This window comes from Heptranchias perlo, chromosome 23, assembly GCF_035084215.1.
Source record: "Heptranchias perlo isolate sHepPer1 chromosome 23, sHepPer1.hap1, whole genome shotgun sequence".
Taxonomy (NCBI): domain Eukaryota; kingdom Metazoa; phylum Chordata; class Chondrichthyes; order Hexanchiformes; family Hexanchidae; genus Heptranchias; species Heptranchias perlo.
Window position 1 is genome coordinate 45,942,976 of NC_090347.1, and position 20,050 is coordinate 45,963,025.

General features: G+C 47.1%; 1 long non-coding RNA gene across 1 annotated transcript; it reads right to left on the minus strand.

The window, feature by feature from the left end:
• Nucleotides 1-6,399: 6,399 nt before the first annotated feature.
• On the minus strand, nt 6,400-11,141 carry LOC137341304 (uncharacterized). The gene is made up of 3 exons (XR_010967002.1): nt 10,996-11,141; nt 8,817-8,880; nt 6,400-6,926 (listed from the first exon to the last, which is right to left on the minus strand). It is a non-coding gene; the product is annotated as an uncharacterized lncRNA (long non-coding RNA).
• Between the last annotated feature and the right edge of the window lie 8,909 nt (nt 11,142-20,050).

Below are 20,050 nucleotides of genomic sequence, written 5' to 3' on the forward strand. Positions count from 1 at the left end.
ACTGTCTGTTCTACACGGGCAGACTGTAATACGGACAGGGTGTAAAATGGGCAGAGTGTATATCGAGCGGGATTTAAAACAGGCGGAGTTTATAACGGGCGGGGTGTAAAATGGACGGAGTGTGTAACGGGCGGGGTGTGTAACGGGCAGGGTGTATAACGGGCAGGGTGTGTAACGGGCGGGGTGTGTAACGGGCGGGGTGTATAACGGGCGGGGTGTGTAACGGGCGGGGTGTGTAACGGGCGGGGTGTATAACGGGCAGGGTGTGTAACGGGCAGGGTGTGTAACGGGCGGGGTGTATAACGGGCGAGGTGTATAACGGGCAGGGTGTGTAACGGGCGGGGTGTATAACGGGCGAGGTGTATAACGGGCGGGGTGTAAAATGGACGGAGTGTGTAACGGGCGGGGTGTGTAACGGGCAGGGTGTGTAACGGGCGGGGTGTGTAACGGGCAGGGTGTGTAACGGGCGGGGTGTATAACGGGCGAGGTGTATAACGGGCGGGGTGTAAAATGGACGGAGTGTATATTGGGCGGAGTGTATAATGGGTGGGGTGTAAAACGAGGGCATATAACAGGCCAGTGTAAAAAAGGGGGCGTATATAACAGGCGGCGTATATAACAGACGGTGTGTAAAACAGGCGGGGTGTATATCGGGCGGGGTGTATATCGGGCGGGGTGTATAACGGGCGGGGTGTATATCGGGCGGGGTGTATATCAGGCGGGGTGTATATCGGGCGGGGTGTATAACGGGCGGGGTGTATATCGGGCGGGGTGTATATCGGGCGGGGTGTATAACGGGCGGGGTGTATAACGGGCGGGGTGTATAACGGGCGGGGTGTATATTGGGCGGGGTGTATAACGGGCGGGGTGTATATCGGGCGGGGTGTATATCGGGCGGGGTGTATATCGGGCGGGGTGTATATCGGGCGGGGTGTATATCGGGCGGGGTGTATATCGGGCGGGGTGTATAACGGGCGGGGTGTATATCGGGCGGGGTGTATAACGGGCGGGGTGTATATCGGGCGGGGTGTATATCGGGCGGGGTGTATAACGGGCGGGGTGTATAACGGGCGGGGTGTATATCGGGCGGGGTGTATAACGGGCGGGGTGTATATCGGGCGGGGTGTTTATCGGGCGGGGTGTATATCGGGAGGCCGACCCTCTATCGCCCGTGATGATTTTCTACCCCAATGTCTTCATAAAAGGAAAGGAGAAAAAGGAGGCATTTGTGAGCCGGTGGAGGTCGGGGACCGGGGGGGGCGGGGGGGTGAGGGGTGTGGGCGGTGAAGAGAGTGCTGTTCTATTTTTTGAAAATATGAGCTGTGCTTCAGTCTGTAGTGTGTCGGTGGGACCCAGAATCCAGTCCCCATTACAGTGTCTGTGGCAACCTGTGTGTGACAGACGTGGGCTCCAGTCGGGATAATATTTCAGAATATCCAAACATCAGATCTGTTCACGTGTCATTGTAACTCAACCAACGGACTGGAATTATTGAACTTGTCTGCTCTTTCTGAAAGAACTCCCTTTGTGCTGATGTGAAGGCCTGAATCTGAGCAATCCACAGCTGACTGGACACTGAGATCCAAAGGGTGAAGCCCGACTGCTGCAGCCTGTTGATAGACACCATCAGGTCATTATTGTTTGACGTGCCTCAGGCAATGATGTAAATTAGACACTACAGGAAGGAGGTGACTGTGACAGAGCTCCATTGGGCAACCCAGTCAGATCGGTGGTTGTCTCAAGATTAACACCTGTGACACAAATGGTCAGCTTTGATTGGCAGGGCTGTTAGACAAGTGCGAAAAAACAGACCAACCGACACAATGCAGAAAAGATGAGGCAACTTCGCAAAAGATGACATCGGCCCAGAAGTGCTGAGAACTCAGCCCTGAATACGGGCCTGTGACCACTTCAAGCTGACTGAATAAGTTAAACACCTTTTTATGACACTGGATTTCAGGATTTTTATCGTTGTTTTGGGATCACATTCCACAGCTCAGTTTGTTTATCTGTTGCTTTTTTTTTGAAGTTATTTTGTCACCTTTTCTGAGTTGTGCAGACAACTTCAGCCAATCCCAAATCAGCCCCAACCCAAAGAGCACGGAAGGACACTGGAAAATGTGATGTCTGCGCCAGCGGTGGATGCTTGGAAATGATAGGTTACTGGAGTCGTTTACTCGTCTCCATCCTCCAGAAGGTTGTTTCTTAGTTATTTACATTGGCCGCGAATTTCCTTGACACTGCTCTTACTCCGCCTCCAGAACCTTGGCGGAAATTCTGTAAATGGGGTTTTACACCCCACATCTGACTCTCCCCAGAGAGGATTCATCTCACTGTTGTGTCTCAAATGAACAGGACTCTGGGTAGCTGCTCGTATGCTGTGGTCCAGGGCTCAGTGACTGCCTGACTCGGGCTGAACTGTCTCAGCTCAGCATCAAAGGGTCTCTAAACCTGCCCCCCCCGCTGTAGTCCAATCATGGGTCCCTCTCAGCAACTCCAATCAAATCTTCCGACATAGGAACATAGGAACAGGAGTAGGCCATTCAGCCCCTCATGCCTGCTCCACCATTTGATAAGATCATGGCTGATCTGTGATCTAACTCCATATACTCGCCTTTGGCCCATACCCCTTAATACCTTTGGTCACCAAAAAGCTTTCTATCTCCGATTTAAATTTAGCAATTGAGCTGGTATCAATTGCCGTTTGCGGAAGAGAGTTCCAAACTTCTACCACCCTTTGTGTGTAGAAATGTTTTCTAATCTCGCTCCTGAAAGGTCTGGCTCTAATTTTTAGACTGTGCCCCCTACTCCTAGAATCCCCAACCAGTGGAAATAGTTTCTCTCTATCCACCCTATCCGTTCCCCTTAATATCTTATAAACTTCGATCAGATCACCCCTTAACCTTCTAAACTATAGAGAATACAACCCCAATTTGTGTAATCTCACCTCGTAACTTAACCCTTGAAGTCCGGGTATCATTCTAGTAAACCTACGCTGCACTCCCTCCAAGGCCAATATGTCCTTCCGAAGGTGCGTTGCCCAGAACTGCTCACAGTACTCTAGGTGCGGTCTAACCAGGGTTTTGTATAGCTGCAGCATAACTTCTGCCCCCTTGTACTCTAGTCCTCTAAATATAAAGGCCAGCATTCCATCAGCCTTCGTGATTATTTTCTGCACCTGTTCATGACACTTCATTGATTTATGTACCTGAACCCCTGGGTCCCTTTGGACATCCGCTGTTTTTAACTTTTTACCATTTAGTAAGTACCCTGTTCTATCCTTTTTTGATCCAAAGTGGATGACCTCACATTTGTCTACATTGAATTCCATTTGCCACAGTTTTGCCCATTCACCTAATCTATCAATATCGCTTTGTAATTTTATGTTTTCATCTACACTGCTTTTTTTTTTATTCGTTCACGGGATGTGGGCGTCGCTGGCGAGGCCAGCATTTATTGCCCATCCCTAATTGCCCTTGAGAAGGTGGTGGTGAGCCGCCTTCTTGAACCGCTGCAGTCCGTGTGGTGACGGTTCTCCCACAGTGCTGTTAGGAAGGGAGTTCCAGGATTTTGACCCAGCGACAATGAAGGAACGGCGATATATTTCCAAGTCGGGATGGTGTGTGACTTGGAGGGGAACGTGCAAGTGGTGTTGTTCCCATGCGCCTGCTGCCCTTGTCCTTCTAGGTGGTAGAGGTCGCGGTTTTGGGAGGTGCTGTCGAAGCAGCCTTGGCGAGTTGCTGCAGTGCATCCTGTGGATGGTGCACACTGCAGCCACAGTGCGACGGTGGTGAAGGGAGTGAATGTTTAGGGTGGTGGATGGGGTGCCAATCAAGCGGGCTGCTTTATCTTGGATGGTGTCGAGCTTCTTGAGTGTTGTTGGAGCTGCACTCATCCAGGCAAGTGGAGAGTATTCCATCACACTCCTGACTTGTGCCTTGTAGATGGTGGAAAGGCTTTGGGGAGTCAGGAGGTGAGTCACTCGCCGCAGAATACCCAGCCTCTGACCTGCTCTCGTAGCCACGGTATTTATATGGCTGGTCCAGTTAAGTTTCTGGTCAGTGGTGACCCCCAGGATGTTGATGGTGGGGGATTCGGCGATGGTAATGCCGTTGAATGTCAAGGAGAGGTGGTTGGACTCTCTCTTGTTGGAGATGGTCATTGCCTGGCACTTATCTGGCGCGAATGTTACTTGCCACTTATGAGCCCAAGCCTGGATGTTGTCCAGGTCTTGCTGCATGCAGGCTCGGACTGCTTCATTATCTGAGGGGTTGCGAATGGAACTGAACACTGTGCAGTCATCAGCGAACATCCCCATTTCTGACCTTATGATGGAGGGAAGGTCATTGATGAAGCAGCTGAAGATGGTTGGGCCCAGGACACTGCCCTGAGGAACTCCTGCAGCAATGCCCTGGGGCTGAGATGATTGGTCTCCAACAACCACTACCATCTTCCTTTGTGCTAGGTATGACTCCAGCCACTGGAGAGTTTTCCCCCTGATTCCCATGGACTTCAATTTCACTAGGGCTCCTTGGTGCCACACTCGGTCAAATGCTGCCTTGATGTCAAGGGCAGTCACTCTCACCTTACAATGCCACCAATCTTTGTGTCATCGGCGACGGGAATCGTTACCCGACCGACGGGAATCGTTACCTGACTGGGGGGAATTGTTACCTGAATGGCGGGAATCGTTACCTGAATGGCGGGAATCGTTACCTGAGTGGAAGAGCATTCTCTTTGTCGGCCGCCTTTTTCTGTCTCACTGGCGGCTGCAGGACTGAGCGTCACTACAGCGATCACCAGTTAAAATCATGTCGGAGTCAGAATCAGGTCATCGATTCCCAAACCCTCAATATTAATGAGGCCCCCGCACTCACCCCCCTTCCCCCCCCCGGCCAGACAGCCCCATCGCTGCCGAAAACCCGTCGGTTACAATTCTGTCTGTGCTGAGTTTGTGCTGTTCAGTCAGGTCAGCAGTGGAGAGGCTCCTGTTGGCCCAGGGAGTGGGTAAACGTCGAGTGGAACAGGGAGCTTCATGGTGGAATAGTCTGCCAATGCTCATGGCAAAGGACAGTCACTTGGATGAGGTGCCCAAAGGTCTGGCAGTACCTGTAGGATCCCGATCCTCAGCCAGAGGCAATGCCTTCAGGAGGTGGGGGGACCCCGGGAGGATTTAAAATCCCAGAGGCTGGGAATTTCCCTGGAGCTGATCCTGTTCTGTCGCTCAAAACACCCTTCAGCATAAGTGTGTTTACGGTGTTGGAATGGGAGCAGCTTGGAGGAAATTCCCAACCTTAGACTCATTTTTGATGTCTTCAATGTTCCTCAAATCAAACGATAACTTGTCTTTTTAAAAATTTATTGCGATATCATAACATTAACAGAATAAACGTGTCAAATCTTCACACCAGTCATGAATTGTAATGAAGAATCTTTTCACAGGAAAGTTTAGCACACTGTCCCAACCATGCTCTGAACTGGGCAATGGCCCAATGTCACACCATTCACAACAGAAGCTACTAATGAATTCAAAGAACCCCGAGATAGTCATCGTCCAGTTAACGACTGAACTCCTCAAATCTCGATTCGAAAGCAATGTTTAGCTGAGGAAACCTTAGTCGGGTGAATTTTCTTGACACAGTTACAGGCCCAACAGAAGTAATCACCACAGCTTGTCCTCGGTAACCAGTGGGCAACATCGAGCTCAAAGACCTTGGACTCAATTTTAAAAGTGAAAAACGGGTGGGTTGGGGGCAGGGGGGCATTGAAAATTGCCACCATTTCAGACCCGCCTCCAACCCACTCGTTTCCAGTTTTCAACGGGGCAGGAAGAGGGGCGGGCGGCCAACCCGCTCCCAGGAGGCGGGTCGGGCCTTAAAACCTTTCAAGGAGGTTTCGGGCCTCCATTTTTCTGGACTTCCTGATTTCAACCCCGGGGGACCAGGATTCCCGGGCCTTCTGTTTTACGCCTTGTAGAGGTGAGAAGGCCCGAGACTGACAGGTAGGTGCCTAGAACGGCACATCTTGTGGGTCCGGAGGAGCAGGAGTGGTTCCCCCAGGCCCAACAAGCCCACCTGCACTGACCTCCCCAACGATCGCGGACACCCGACCCCCGATCGCAGACCCTCCCCAATCGCGGACCTCTGATCCCTGACCCCGAGCCTCCCCCCCGACCCCCGACCCCAATCCTCCCCTCCCCATTCCGATCCTCCGACCCCCGACCCCAGTGCTTCCACCCCGACCCCCGATCCTCCCCCTCAACGACCCCCGCGATGATCCCCGATCCCCACCCCCCAAGACTGACCCCCCGATTCCCCCCCCAGACTCGACCCCGTGCCAACCTATGCCCACCCATGCCCCCATGCCCCCTTGCCCATTCATGCCCCCCCCCCCCCCCATCCATACAAAGATTCACTTGCAGACTTACCTGAACCCATCCTCTCCCTGGCTGGTCTCCTGTCCAACTGAAACCAGCCTGTCAATCGGCCGGTCAGTCGGACGGGAAACTGACAAAAAAAAAATAGAGGACGTCCTTACGTATTTATACAGAAGCTTCACCCTATCATCGAGTCGAGAGACTCCATTATAGGGTAGAGTGTACATGGGCTGTGGAAGGAGATTAAATGGGTGGGGAGAGTCCATGATAGGGTAGAGTGTACATGGGCTGTAAAAGGAGATGCCTTAACAGGATGAATACTTTGTTCGATGCTTTCTTCTTCTTCTGTTTTTCTGTTCTGAACAGCTGGACTTGACTTGATCTGGAGACCTGTGCAGGTGGACATTTCGGAGTTCTGAAGACATTATTCGCTATTTGAACTTGACAAACGAAATATTGCTAAGACGTTGTAAGGATGCTGTGAAACGTGGTGCCTCCTACCCATGGAAGTGGAAAATGGATAAGTTATCCTTTAGTTGTCGAAGTGGTCCTGTAAAGAAGGAGAGCTCTATTTAGGATTCCTTTTCTTTAAAAGAAGAAAGAGAAAGCCTGTTCAACTCATCCAGTTCTGCCCTTCCTCCAGGTCCTGTTTCACAACTTGGTCTGATTAATCTCCAAACATAGACCACTGCACACCGAGCTCAATCAGAAACATAGACCACTGCACACCGAGCTCAATCAGAAACATAGACCACTGCACACCGAGCTCAATCAGAAACATAGACCACTGCACACCGAGCTCAATCAGAAACATAGACCACTGCACACCGAGCTCAATCAGAAACATAGACCACTGCACACCGAGCTCAATCAGAAACATAGACCACTGCACACCGAGCTCAATCAGAAACATAGACCACTGCACACCGAGCTCAATCAGAAACATAGACCACTGCACACCGAGCTCAATCAGAAACATAGACCACTGCACACCGAGCTCAATCAGAAACATAGACCACTGCACAACGAGCTCAATCAGAAACAGATCCAATCCCATACTTCACTCCAAATCACAGGCATTGGGTAACATTCACTATTTCTGACAAAATTGCTAATATATTCTAAAAGAACATGTTTTTATTTCACTCAAAATTGCAACCAGGGGAAATCTCCTCACTGGGTTTCCGAGGCACTCAGTGAGATGCCACCATGTAAATGGTGTGGTTAATGGAACAGCATCACATTGGCACAATAGGGGGTGGTCATCTAAGATTGCAACTGAGGCACATTATTGGGGCAGTAGAGGGAGCTTTACCCACTCAGGTGGACGTAAAAGATCCCATGGTACTATTCGAACAAGAGCAGGGGAGTTCTCCCCGGTGTCCTGGCCAATGTTTATCCCTCAATCAACATCACTAAAAAACAAATTATCTGGTTATTATCAAATTGCTATCTGTGGGATCTTGCTGTGCGCAGTTTTGGCTGCAGCGGTTCCCACGTTGCAACAGTGACTACACTTCAAAAGTACTTGGCTATAAAGTGCTTTGAGACACCCTGAGATCGTGAAAAGAGCTTTATAAAAGCAAATTCTTTTTATCTAACCCGTGCTGTACCTGTCCTGGTGAGTGTTTGATGGGACAGTGTAGAGGGAGCTTTACTCTGTATCTAACCCGTGCTGTACCTGCCCTGGGAGTGTTTGCTGGGACAGTGTAGAGGGAGCTTTACTCTGTATCTAACCCGTGCTGTACCTGCCCTGGGAGTGTTTGATGGGACAGTGTAGAGGGAGTTTTACTCTGTATCTAACCGATGTTCTACCTGCCCTGCAGTGTTTGATGGGGTAGAGTAGAGGGAGCTTTACTCTCTATATAACCCGTGCTGTACCTGGCCTGGGAGTGATTGATGGCACAGTGTAGAGGGAGCTTTACTCTCTATATAACCCATGCTGTACCTGTCCTGGGAGTGATTGATGGGACAGTGTAGAGGGAGCTTTACTCTGTATCTAACCCGTGCTCTACCAGCTCTGGCAGTGTTTGATGCTGAGACTGGGTGATTGAGAAGACTCCAATTTGGTACTTATCACATCTTTAACATAGTAAAATGTCTTTCAATTCTTCACACAAAAAGGGGGCAGGACTGAGCTGCAGTGGGAATGGAGAACCTGGAAGTGACCAAATGCATTGTTGAAGGATAAGTCATGAGGAGACGTTTTAGGTGGGGAGAGAAGTTGTAAGAGGGGATGGGTTTATGAAGAGTGTTCTCGAGGGCCGGGCCATGATAGTTGAAGGGCTGCACCATTGATGAGGTGAGGGAAGAGGCAAAGCATTTCCATTCCACAGCAACAATGTCCCTCAGCTTGATGAGTCCGAAATTCACTGAACAAGAGAAGAGAGAGCCAACAGGTATCTGTGGGAATGTGCATAACAAAGGAAATAGATTATACCATGGAGAACAGCACGACATCTCAGCTTGCAAGGTTTGTTGGTTACATCATATGATGGAGTTATCTGAAAGGAGAGAACAAGATACAATTTCATTAATCTAAGGAGAGACTAAATGGTCCATAAGTGGCTCTCCTTCCACAGCCCTACACTCTCCCCTATCATGGACTCTCCCCACCCATTTAATCTCCTCCCACAGCCCATGTACACTCTCCCCTATCATGGACTCTCCCCACCCATTTAATCTCCTCCCACAGCCCATGTACACTCTCCCCTAGCATGGACTCTCCCCACCCATTTAATCTCCTCCCACAGCCCATGTGCACTCTCCCCTATCATGGACTCTCCCCACCCATTTAATCTCCTCCCACAGCCCATGTACACTCTCCCCTATCATGGGCTCTCCCCACCCATTTAATCTCCTCCCACAGCCCATGTACACTCTCCCCTATCATGGACTCTACCCACCCATTTAATCTCCTGTTTTAAAGTTTTTTTGTAAGTACTTGCTGATGTTGAAAGGTAATGAAAAAGATCTCGAGAATATTCATTCTCCCTGTGATGCTGAATCCTATTCCCACCCAGATATTTATCCAGCTCTTTGTTGAAGATGAGGTGACTGAGCATCAGGTGCTGTTACTGGGACTCTGTTGCATACCAAACCTCCAGCTCTATGCTCACAATCCAAGTCAAATGAGCTGCTCTTTTCTATTCCCATCTAATCTCCTCAAACCCTCACTCCGATTCTCACTATTCAAAGTGCCTGATGCGTCTGTCGAACACCAGGAGACGAGTGATTAGTTGGCGCGGTGCTTCACTTTGATTTCCTTCTTCCTTTGACCACCGATCAGCTTGCCTCCCCTCAGTATTTCCAGCCATCAACCCAACCGAGTCTGGGCACTCGCCACCTGGCTGCCCGTGTTTACCCACTCCTCCAGGACCTCACCATCATGCCCCAACCAGTGGAAATAGTTCTTCCCTTATCAAAAGCCCCTCATAGTTTTGAACATTTCAATCAGATCTCCTCTTAACCTTCTCTTCTCTAATGAAAAGAGGCCCAATTTCTCTCATCTCTTCTCAGAACTAAAGCCTCTCATCCCTGGGATCACTTTAGTAAATCTCTTCCACACCCTCTCCATGGCTTTGACATCCTTCCTAAAGTAAGGCGTCTAAAACTGGACACAATATTCCAGCTGCGGCTTTAATGAATTATTTGTATTGTTTATCAATACCACTTTGCTTTTGTTCTCTAAAACCCTCTTTTAAACCAGGATCCCAAATGCACTTTCTTTTTAAACAGCTTCGTCACCGTATCCTGATAGAGATGGGGGTCTCTGAACCCCTAAATCTCTTTTCTCCTCAACTCCTTTTAAAGTTTTACCATATAGTGTTTAGTTCCTCTCATGCATCCTGAGAAAATATATCGCCTCACATTTCTCTGCCATCTATCTGTCCAGACTAACCTGTCTGCGTCCTCCTGAAGTCTCTTACAGTCCACTTCATAGCTAACCGCATCCCTATTTTTGTATCACCTGCAAATTTTGATATGTGACTCCCTGCCTGAGTAACAACAATGGTCGTAAGGACATTGTAAAAATGGTGGGAGGCTGCAGCTTTCAGCGAGAGGATGTGGGTTCAACACAGACCGATCTGCAATATAGATCCGAGTGGTTATCAGGGAATGGAAGTGGCCGGCTGGTGAAGTAGGCGGGTGTTCCTCAGAGTTTGGTGCCTTGGCACAGTGTTAGGGCAGAGTAGAAGGACCTTCTACAGGACCTGGTACAGGTGGCTGTGCTCACTCCCAACACCAGCTACAAAACATGGGAAAGGTTCCCTTCCCCAGCGACCCTCAAACAACAGCTTGCATTTATATAGTGCCTTTAATGTAGTAAAATGTCCCAAGGGACTTCACAGGAGCGATTATCAAACAAAATATGACACTGAGCCAAATAAGATTAGGACAGGTGACCAAAAGCTTGATCAAAGGTAGGTTTTAAGGAGTGTCTTAAAGGAGGAGAGAGAGGTAGAGGGGCGGAGAGGTTTAGGGAGTGAATTCCAGAGCTTAGGGCCTAGGCAGCTGAAGGCACGGCCGCCAATGGTGGAATGATGAAAATCGGGACATTCAGGAAAACATGAAGCAACAGTTCAACCAGAAAAATGAAAAAAACTGTTCATTCTTACCTTGAACGGACTCATGACTAAAATCAGTGGGTCGCACAGAGCAGGCCAGTAGAGTAATGACAATATCTGTCAGAGGTCTTGTTAACAGCAAGCCCCTGTAGGATACTGAGCTGGTTGTGAGGTAATAGCTTGAATTGCTGACTAAGATGGTGAGTGTTGCCTTTATACAGAGTGCATTAGCACAGAGTTGGAAACTCCCAGATAATAAGATTGTAGTTCCTTCCTCAAATGGATTTGTCATTATTAAGATGTTACAATTTTGAACTCCAAATGCAGCTTTTTTTTATTCGTTCATGGGATGTGGGCGTCGCTGGCAAGGCCAGCATTTATTGCCCATCTCTAATTGCCCTTGAGAAGGTGGTGGTGAGCCGCCTTCTTGAACCGCTGCAGTCCGTGTGGTGAAGGTTCTCCCACAGTGCTGTTAGGAAGGGAGTTCCAGGATTTTGACCCAGCGGCGATGAAGGAACGGCGATATATTTCCAAGTCGGGATGGTGTGTGACTTGGAGGGGAACGTGCAGGTGGTGTTGTTCCCATGTGCCTGCTGCTCTTGTCCTTCTAGGTGGTAGAGGTCACGGGTTTGGGAGGAGCTGTTGAAGAAGCCTTGGCGAGTTGCTGCAGTGTATCCTGTGGATGGTACACACTGCAGCTGGTACGGCCGTAACACAGGTTTATGTACAGACACCTTGAAACAGGTCTGTGTACACACTCCCTGAAACAGGTTCACATACAGACAACCTGACAGGTTCATGTATAGACTCAAACAGGTTCATGTACAGACCCCTCTGAAACAGATTCATATACACAATCCCTGAGACTGGTTCATGTACACAATCCGTGAAACTGGTTCACGTACACACTCCCTCAAACAGGGTTCAAGTACTCACCCACTAAAATAGGTTCATGTACACACTCCCTGAAACTGGATCATGTACACACTCCCTGTAACTGGTTCCTGTATCTACTCCTTGAAACAGGTTCATGTACACTCCCCCTGCGATTCATGTACAGATCCCCTGAAACAGGTTCATGTACACACTTCCTAAAACAGGTTCATGTACACGCCCCCTGAAACAAGTTCATGTACACAGCCCAAAAACAGGTCCATGTACACATCTCCTGAAACAGGTCCAGGTACACACACCCTGAAACAGGTTCATCTATACACTCCTGAAACAGGTTCATGTACACACTCCCTGAAACAGATCCGCGTACAGTCCCTGAATCAGGTTCATGTACACACCCCCTAAAAAAGGTTCATGTGCACACCCCCTGAAACAGGTCCATGTTAGCACTCCTTGAAACAGGCTCATGTTTCTCTTCAACAGTTCGCTGCAGCCAGGAGCATGAGTCCCGAAGCCTGTGTTGCCTACCCGGTGCCAGGGTTAAGGCATCTCCTCCAGGCTGGAGAAGAACTTGGAGTGGGAGAGGGAGGGTCCAGTTGTCGTGGTTCATGTAGGTACCAACGACATAAGTAGGACTAAGAAAAAGGTTCTGCTGAGAGAGTTTGAGCAGCTAGGGACTAAATTAAAAAGCAGAACCACAAAGGTGATAATCTCCGGATTATTACCTGAGCCATGAACAAATTGGCACAGGGTAAATCAGATCAGAGAGATGAATGCGTGGCTCAATGATTGGTTTGGGAGAAGTGGGTTTCGATTCGTGGGGCACTGACACCAGTACTGGGGAAAGAGAGAGCTGTTCCATTGGGACGGACTACACCTGAACCATGCTGGGACCAGAGTTCCAGCAAATCGAATAACGAGGGAGGTAGATAGGGCTATAAACTAAATAAGACGGGGGAGGGTCCCGGTGGAGAGAAATCTAGAATGCTAAAGAGAAAAGACAAGGAAGCAGTGCAGGAAAGTGATTGGGGTAAGGATAACCAGATTGTGTCAGGAAGGGACAGAGCGTACAAACAAAAGAGTGCACTAACAAATAGGGTCCAGGTAAGAAAAAATGGTAATAAGACAAATAGGGCCATAGTACAAAAAAATGTTAAGATGTCTAAAAATGTTAAAAAGACAAATCTAAAGGCACTGTATCTGAATGCACGAAGCATTCGTAATAAGGTAGACAAATTAACAGCGCAAATAGATGTAAATGGATATGATATAATTGTGATTACAGAGACATGGCTGCAGGGTGACCAAGGCTGGGAGCTGAATATCCAAGGGTATTCGATATTTAGGAAGGACAGGCAAAGAGGAAAAGGAGGTGGGGTGGTGTTGTTAGTAAAGGATGAAATCAGAGCAATAGTGAGAAAGGATATTGGCTCAGAAAATCAAGATGTAGAATCAGTCTGGGTGGAGTTAAGAAACACTAAGAGGCAGAAAACACTGGTGGGAGTTGTCTATAGGCCTCCAAACAGTAGTGGTAATGTAGGGGATGGGATCAAACAGGAAATTAGAGATGCATGTAACGAGGGTACTACAGTAATCATGGGTGACTTTAATCTACATATAGACTGGCCAAACCAAATTAGCAATAATACTGTGGAGGATGAATTCCTGGAGGGTGTACGAGATGGTTTTTTAGACCAGTATGTTGAGGAGCCAACCAGGGAACAGGCTATCCGAGATTGGGTATTGTGCAATGAGAAGGGGTTAATTAATAATCTTGTTGTGTGGGGTCCTTTAGGCAAGAATGACCATAACATGATAGAATTCTTCATTAAGATGGAAAGTGAAGGAGTCCAATTTGAAACTAGGGTCCTAAATCTAAACAAAGAAAACTATGAAGATATGAGGAGTGAGTTGGCTATGATAGATTGGGGAGCTTCATTAAAAGGCATGACGGTGGATAGGCAATGGCTAACATTTAAGGAATGAATGCATGAATTGCAACAATTATACATTCCTTTCTGCCGCAAAAACACTAAAGGAAAAGCGGCCCAACCATGGCTAACAAAAGAAATTAAGGATTGTATTAGATCCAAAGAGGAGTCATATAAAGTTGCCAGAAAAAGTAGCAAGCCTGAGGATTGGGAGCAGTGTAGAATTCAGCAAAAAAGGACCAAGCGACTGATTAAGAGGGGAAAAATCGAGTATGAGAGTAAATTTGCAAGGAACATAAAAGTGGACTGTAAAAGCTTCTACAAGTATGTAAAAAGAAAAAGATTAGTGAAGACAAATGTAGGTCCCTTACAGTCAGAAACGGGAGAATTTATAATGGGGAACAAGGAAATGGCAGAGCAATTAAACAAATACTTTGCTTCTGTCTTCATGGAAGAGGACACAAATAACTTCCCAGAAATGCTAGGGAACCAAGGGACGAGTGAGAAGGAGGAATTAATGGAAATTAGTATTCGTAAAAAAACAGTGCTGGAGAAATTAATGGGACTGAAAGCCGATAAATCCCCAGGGCCTGATAATCTGCATCCCAGAGTACTAAAAGAGGTAGCCATGGAAATAGTGGATGCATTGGTTGTCATCTTCCAAAATTCTATAGATTATGGAACAGTTCCTGCAGATTGGAGGGCGGCAAATGTAACCCCAATATTTTTAAAAAGGGAGAGTAACAGGGAACTACAGACCGGTTAGCCTAACATCAGTAGTAGGGAAAATGCTAGAGTCTATTATAAAGGATGTGATAACAGGGCACTTAGAAAATATCAACGGGATTTGACAAAGTCAACATGGATTTATGAAAGGGAAAACATGTTTGACAAACCTACTGGAGTTTTTTGAGGATGTAACTGGTAGAATAGATAAGGGAGCACCAGTGGATGTGGTTTATTTGGATTTTCAGAAGGTCTTTGATAAAGTCCCACATAAGAGGTTAGTGTGCAAAATTAGCACATGGGATTGGTGGTAATATACTGGCATGGATTGAAAATTGGTTAACAGACAGGAAACAGGGAGTAGGAATAAATGGGTCTTTTTCGGTGTGGCAGGCGGTGACTAGTGGGGTACCGCAGGGATCAGTGCTTGGGCCCCAGCTATTCACTATATATATCAATGATTTGGATGAGGGAACCAAATGTAACATTTCCAAGTTTGCTGATGACACAAAACTAGGTGGGATTGTGAGTTGTGAGGAGGATGTAAAGAGGCAACAAGGCGATTTAGACAAGTTGGGTGAGTGGGCAAATACATGGCAGGTGCAGTATAATGTGGATAAATGTGAAGTTATCTACTTCGGAAGGAAAAACAGAAAGGCAGAGTATTATTTAAATGGTGATAGATTGGGGAATGTTGATGTACAAAGGGACCTGGGTGTCCTTGTACACCAGTCACTGAAAGCAAACATGCAGGTGCAGCAAGCAGTTAGGAAGGCAAATGGTATGTTGGCCTTCATTGCAAGAGGATTTGAGTACAGAAGCAAGGATGTCTTACTGCAGTTATACAGGACCCTGGTGAGACCACACCTGGAGTATTGTGTGCAGTTTTGGTCTCCTTACCTAAGAAAGGATATACTTATCATATAGGGAGAGCAGCGAAGGTTCACCAGACTGATTCCTGGGATGGCAGGACTGTCTTTTGAGGAGAGATTGGGTCGACTCGGCCTGTATTCACTCGAGTTTAGAAGAATGAGAGGGATCTCATTGAAATATATAAAATTCTGTCAGGGCTAGACAGACTGGATGCAGGGAGGATGTTTCCCCTGGCTGGGAGAGTCTAGTACAAGGGGGTCACAGTCTCAGGATACGTGGAAGGACATTTAGGACTGAGATGAGGAGAAATTTCTTCACTCAGAGGATGGTGAACCTGTGGAAGTCTCTACCACAGAAGGCTGTGGAGGCCAAGTCACTGAATATATTTAAGAAGGAGCTAGATAGATTTCTAGACCCAAGAGATCGAGAATGTGGTATTGAGATAGAGGATCAGCCATGATCATATTGAATGGCGGAGCAAGTTCGAAGGGCCGAATGGCCTACTCCTGTTCCTATTTTCTATGTTTCTGTGTTCACATTCCCTGAGATTCATATACAGAACCCCTGAAACAAGTGCATGTACACACTCCTGAAACATGTTCATGCACACCCTCCTTGAAACAGGTCCATGTACACATTCATTGAAACAGGTTCATGTACACAATCCATGAGACTGATTCATGTACACAATCCCTGAGACTGGTTCATGTACACAATCCCTCAAACAGGTTCATGCACACACTCCCTGAAACTGGTTCATGTGCACACTCCCTGAAACAGGTTTATGTACAGACAAACCTGAAACAGGTTCATGTACACACTCACCCTGAAACCAGTACATGTGCACATACCATGAAACAGGTCCATGTACACACTCCCTGAAACAGGTTCATGTACACACATCCTGAAGCAGGTTTATGTACACACAACCTGCAACAGGTTCATGTACACAACCACTGAAACTGGTTCATGTACACACATCCTGAAACAGGCTCATGTACACACACCCTGAAACAGGCTCATGAACACACACCCTGAAACTGGTTCATCTACACACCCAATGAAACAGGTTCATCTACACACGCCTGAAACAGGTTCATGTACACACTAACTGAAACAGGTTCACATATACACTTCCTAAAACAAGTTCATGTACACACTCCGTGAAACAGGTCCATGTAGACACTCCCTTAAACAGGTCTATCTATACACTTCTGAAACAGGTTCATGTGGACACTCCCTCAAATAGGTCCAAGTACACACAACCTGAAACAGATCCTTGTACACTCCCTGGAGAAGCTTCATATATAGCCTCCATGGAACAGATTTATGTACACACTACCTGAGACAGGTCCATGTACACATTCCCTGAAACAGGTTCATGTACACTCCTTGAAAAAGATTCATGTACACACTTCCTGAAACAAGTTTGTGTACACACCCCCTGAAACAGTCCCGTGCACACACACTCAGAAACAGGTTCATGAGCACACCCCCTGAAACAGGTTCATGTACACACTCCATAGAACAGGTTCATGTACACACTCCATAGAACAGGTTCATGTACACACCGACTGAAACAGGTTCATGTACACACCCCCTGAAAATGGTTCATGTACACACTCCCTGAAACAGGTCCAATACACATTACCTGAAACAGGTATCTATACACTCCTGAAACAGGTTCATATATACACTCTGCGAAACAGGTTCATGTACACACACCCTGATAAAGGTTCATGTACAGATTCCGTGAAACAGCTTCATGTCCACATACCCTGAAGAAAGTTCATGTATACAACAACTGAAACAGGTTCATGTACACACCCCCTGAAACAGGTTCATGTACCCAATTCCGAAAACAGGTTCATGTACACACCCCCTGAAACAGGTCCAGGTACCCACTCCCTGAAACAGGTTCATCTATATAGTCCTGAAACAGGTTCATGTACACACTCCCTGAAACAGATCCATGTACACACCCCCTAAAAAGATTCATGTGCACATTTCCTGAAGCAGGTTCATGTACACACCACCTGAAATTGGTTCATGTACACAATACCTGAAACAGGTTCATGTACACATCCACTGAAACAGGTTCATGTAGACCAGCCAGAGGGTGGTGGGGGTCTGGAACTCACTGCCTGAAAGGGTGGTAGAGGCAGAAACCCTCATTGCATTTAAAAGGTGCTTGGATGTACACTCGAAGTACCGTAACCTATAGGTTACGGACCAGGTGCTGGAAAGTGGGATTAAGCTGGATAGCTCTTTTTCGGTCGGCACAGACACGATGGGCCGAATGGCCTTCATCTGTGCCGTAAATTTCTATGATTCTAAACCCTCCCTGAAATAGGTTCATGTACACAATCCCTGAGACATGTCCATGTACAGTCCCTGAAACAAGTTTATGTGCACATTCCTTGAAAAAGGTTTATGTACACACTCCTGAAACAGGTTCATGTACACATTCCCTGAAACAGGTTCATGTACTCAATCCCTGAAGCAAGTTCATGTACACACTCCCTGAGACAGGTTCATGTACATTCCCTGAAACAGGTGCATGTACTCAATCCCTGGAATAGGTTCATGTACATACCCCCTAAAACATGTTCATGTACACATTCCCTGAAACAGGTAAATGTACACACTCCCTGAAACAGGTTCCTGTACACTCCCCCTGAAACAGATCCATGTACACACTCCCTGAAACAGATCCATGTACACGCTCCCCGAAACAGGTTCACTTACACACTCCGTAAAACAGGTTCACGTACACACTCACTGAAATTGTTTCATGTGCACACCCCCAGCAACAGATTCATGTACACACCACCTGAAATAAGTTCATGTACACACACCCTGAAACTGGTTCATGTACACACACCCTGAAACAGGTCCTTGTACACTCCCTGAAACAGGTACATGTACGTACTCCTTGAGTCCATTTTTTTTTTACACATTCCCGGAAACAGATCCATGTACACTCTTTGAAACAGGTTCATGTAACAGGTTCATGAACACATAAGCTAAAATAGATTCATGTACACATGCCCTGAAACAGGTTCATGTACACACCCCCTGAAACAGGTTCATGTAAACATTCCCTGAAAAAGGTTCATGTACACACACCCTGAAACAGATTCATGTACATACTCCCTGTAACACACTTGTGTGCACACTCCCTGAAACAGGTCCTTGTACACTTCCTGAAACAGGTCCATGTACACCCTCCATGGAACAGGTTTATGTATACACCCCCTGAGACAGGTTCATGTACACACCCCTTAAAACAGGTTCATGTACACGTTTCCTTAAATAGGTTCATATACACACACCCTGGAACAGGTCCTTGTACACTCCCTGAAACAGATTCATGTACACGCTCCATGAAACAGGTTCATGTACACATCCTCACAACAGGTTCATGGACTCAATCCCTGAAACAGTTTTGTGTACATACCCCCTATGTACACACCCACTAAAACAGGTTAATGTACACATTACCTGAAACAATTTCATGTACACACTCCCTAAAACGGGTTCAGGTACTCAATCTCTGAAACAGGTTCATGTACACACTCCCTGAGACAGGTTTATGTACACACTCCCTGAAACACCCACTGAAACAGTTCCATGTACACACACCCTGAAACAGGTTCATGTACACAGTCCCTGAAACAGATTCATGTACACACCCGCTATGTACACACCCACTGAAACAGATTAACGTACACATTATCTGAAACAATTTCATGTACACACTCCCTAAAGCAGGTTCATGTACTCAATACCTGAAACAGGTTCATGTACACACTTCCTGAGGCAGGTTCATGTACAAATTACCTGAAACAGGTCCATGTATGCACTCCCTGAGGCAGGTTCATGGACACACTCCCTGAAACCGCTTCATGAACACACTCTCTGGCTTATGTTCACTTTTGAATGAGATAATATTTTAATAGTGAAGATGTACAGGGCCCTGCAGGCAGGAGCTGCGCATGACACATGATCAGGAGCACACTGGGGTAGGGGTAATATCTGTTTCCTTAAATATTGCCTGGCTCTCCTTTGCTCCATCCTGTGCTGCTCCTCCTCCTCCATGCTAACAGCAGACAAGGCCGTGCCCACAATGAATGGCCAGGCCAGCTCCTGAAAAGGCCTCGCTATGGGTGTTTCACTGTCAGAAGCAGGGAGAAGCAATTTCAAGTCTTTGTGGTCAGAATGCCTAAAAAAAAGTTGCAAAAAAAAAGTCATTCCCAACTGCAGAAATCACCACTGAAACTCTTCTACTCATGAGGCTCAGAAATTCCTCATTCCCGTCTGTTTCAGCTGATCTGGCCAGCAGCTATACCTTACAATTCCCAGTTACCCCGAGTGCAGTGGGAGGGTAAAAACAGGAATCTCGGAGCAAAAGGCCCTCATTATAATATTTAGAAAGAAAGAACCCCCATTTAAACAGCGCCTTTCACAACCTCAGGACATCCCAAAGTCCTTCAAACCAAATGAAATACTTTTGAAGTGCAGTCACTTGTAATAAAGGAAACGCAGCAGCCAATTTACACACAGCAAGATCCCACAAACAGCAATGAGATAATGACCAGATAACCTGTTTTAGTGATGTTGGATGATTGATTCCAAGGGATGCAGGCTTGAATGTTTATGGAGGACAATGGGTTTGGCCA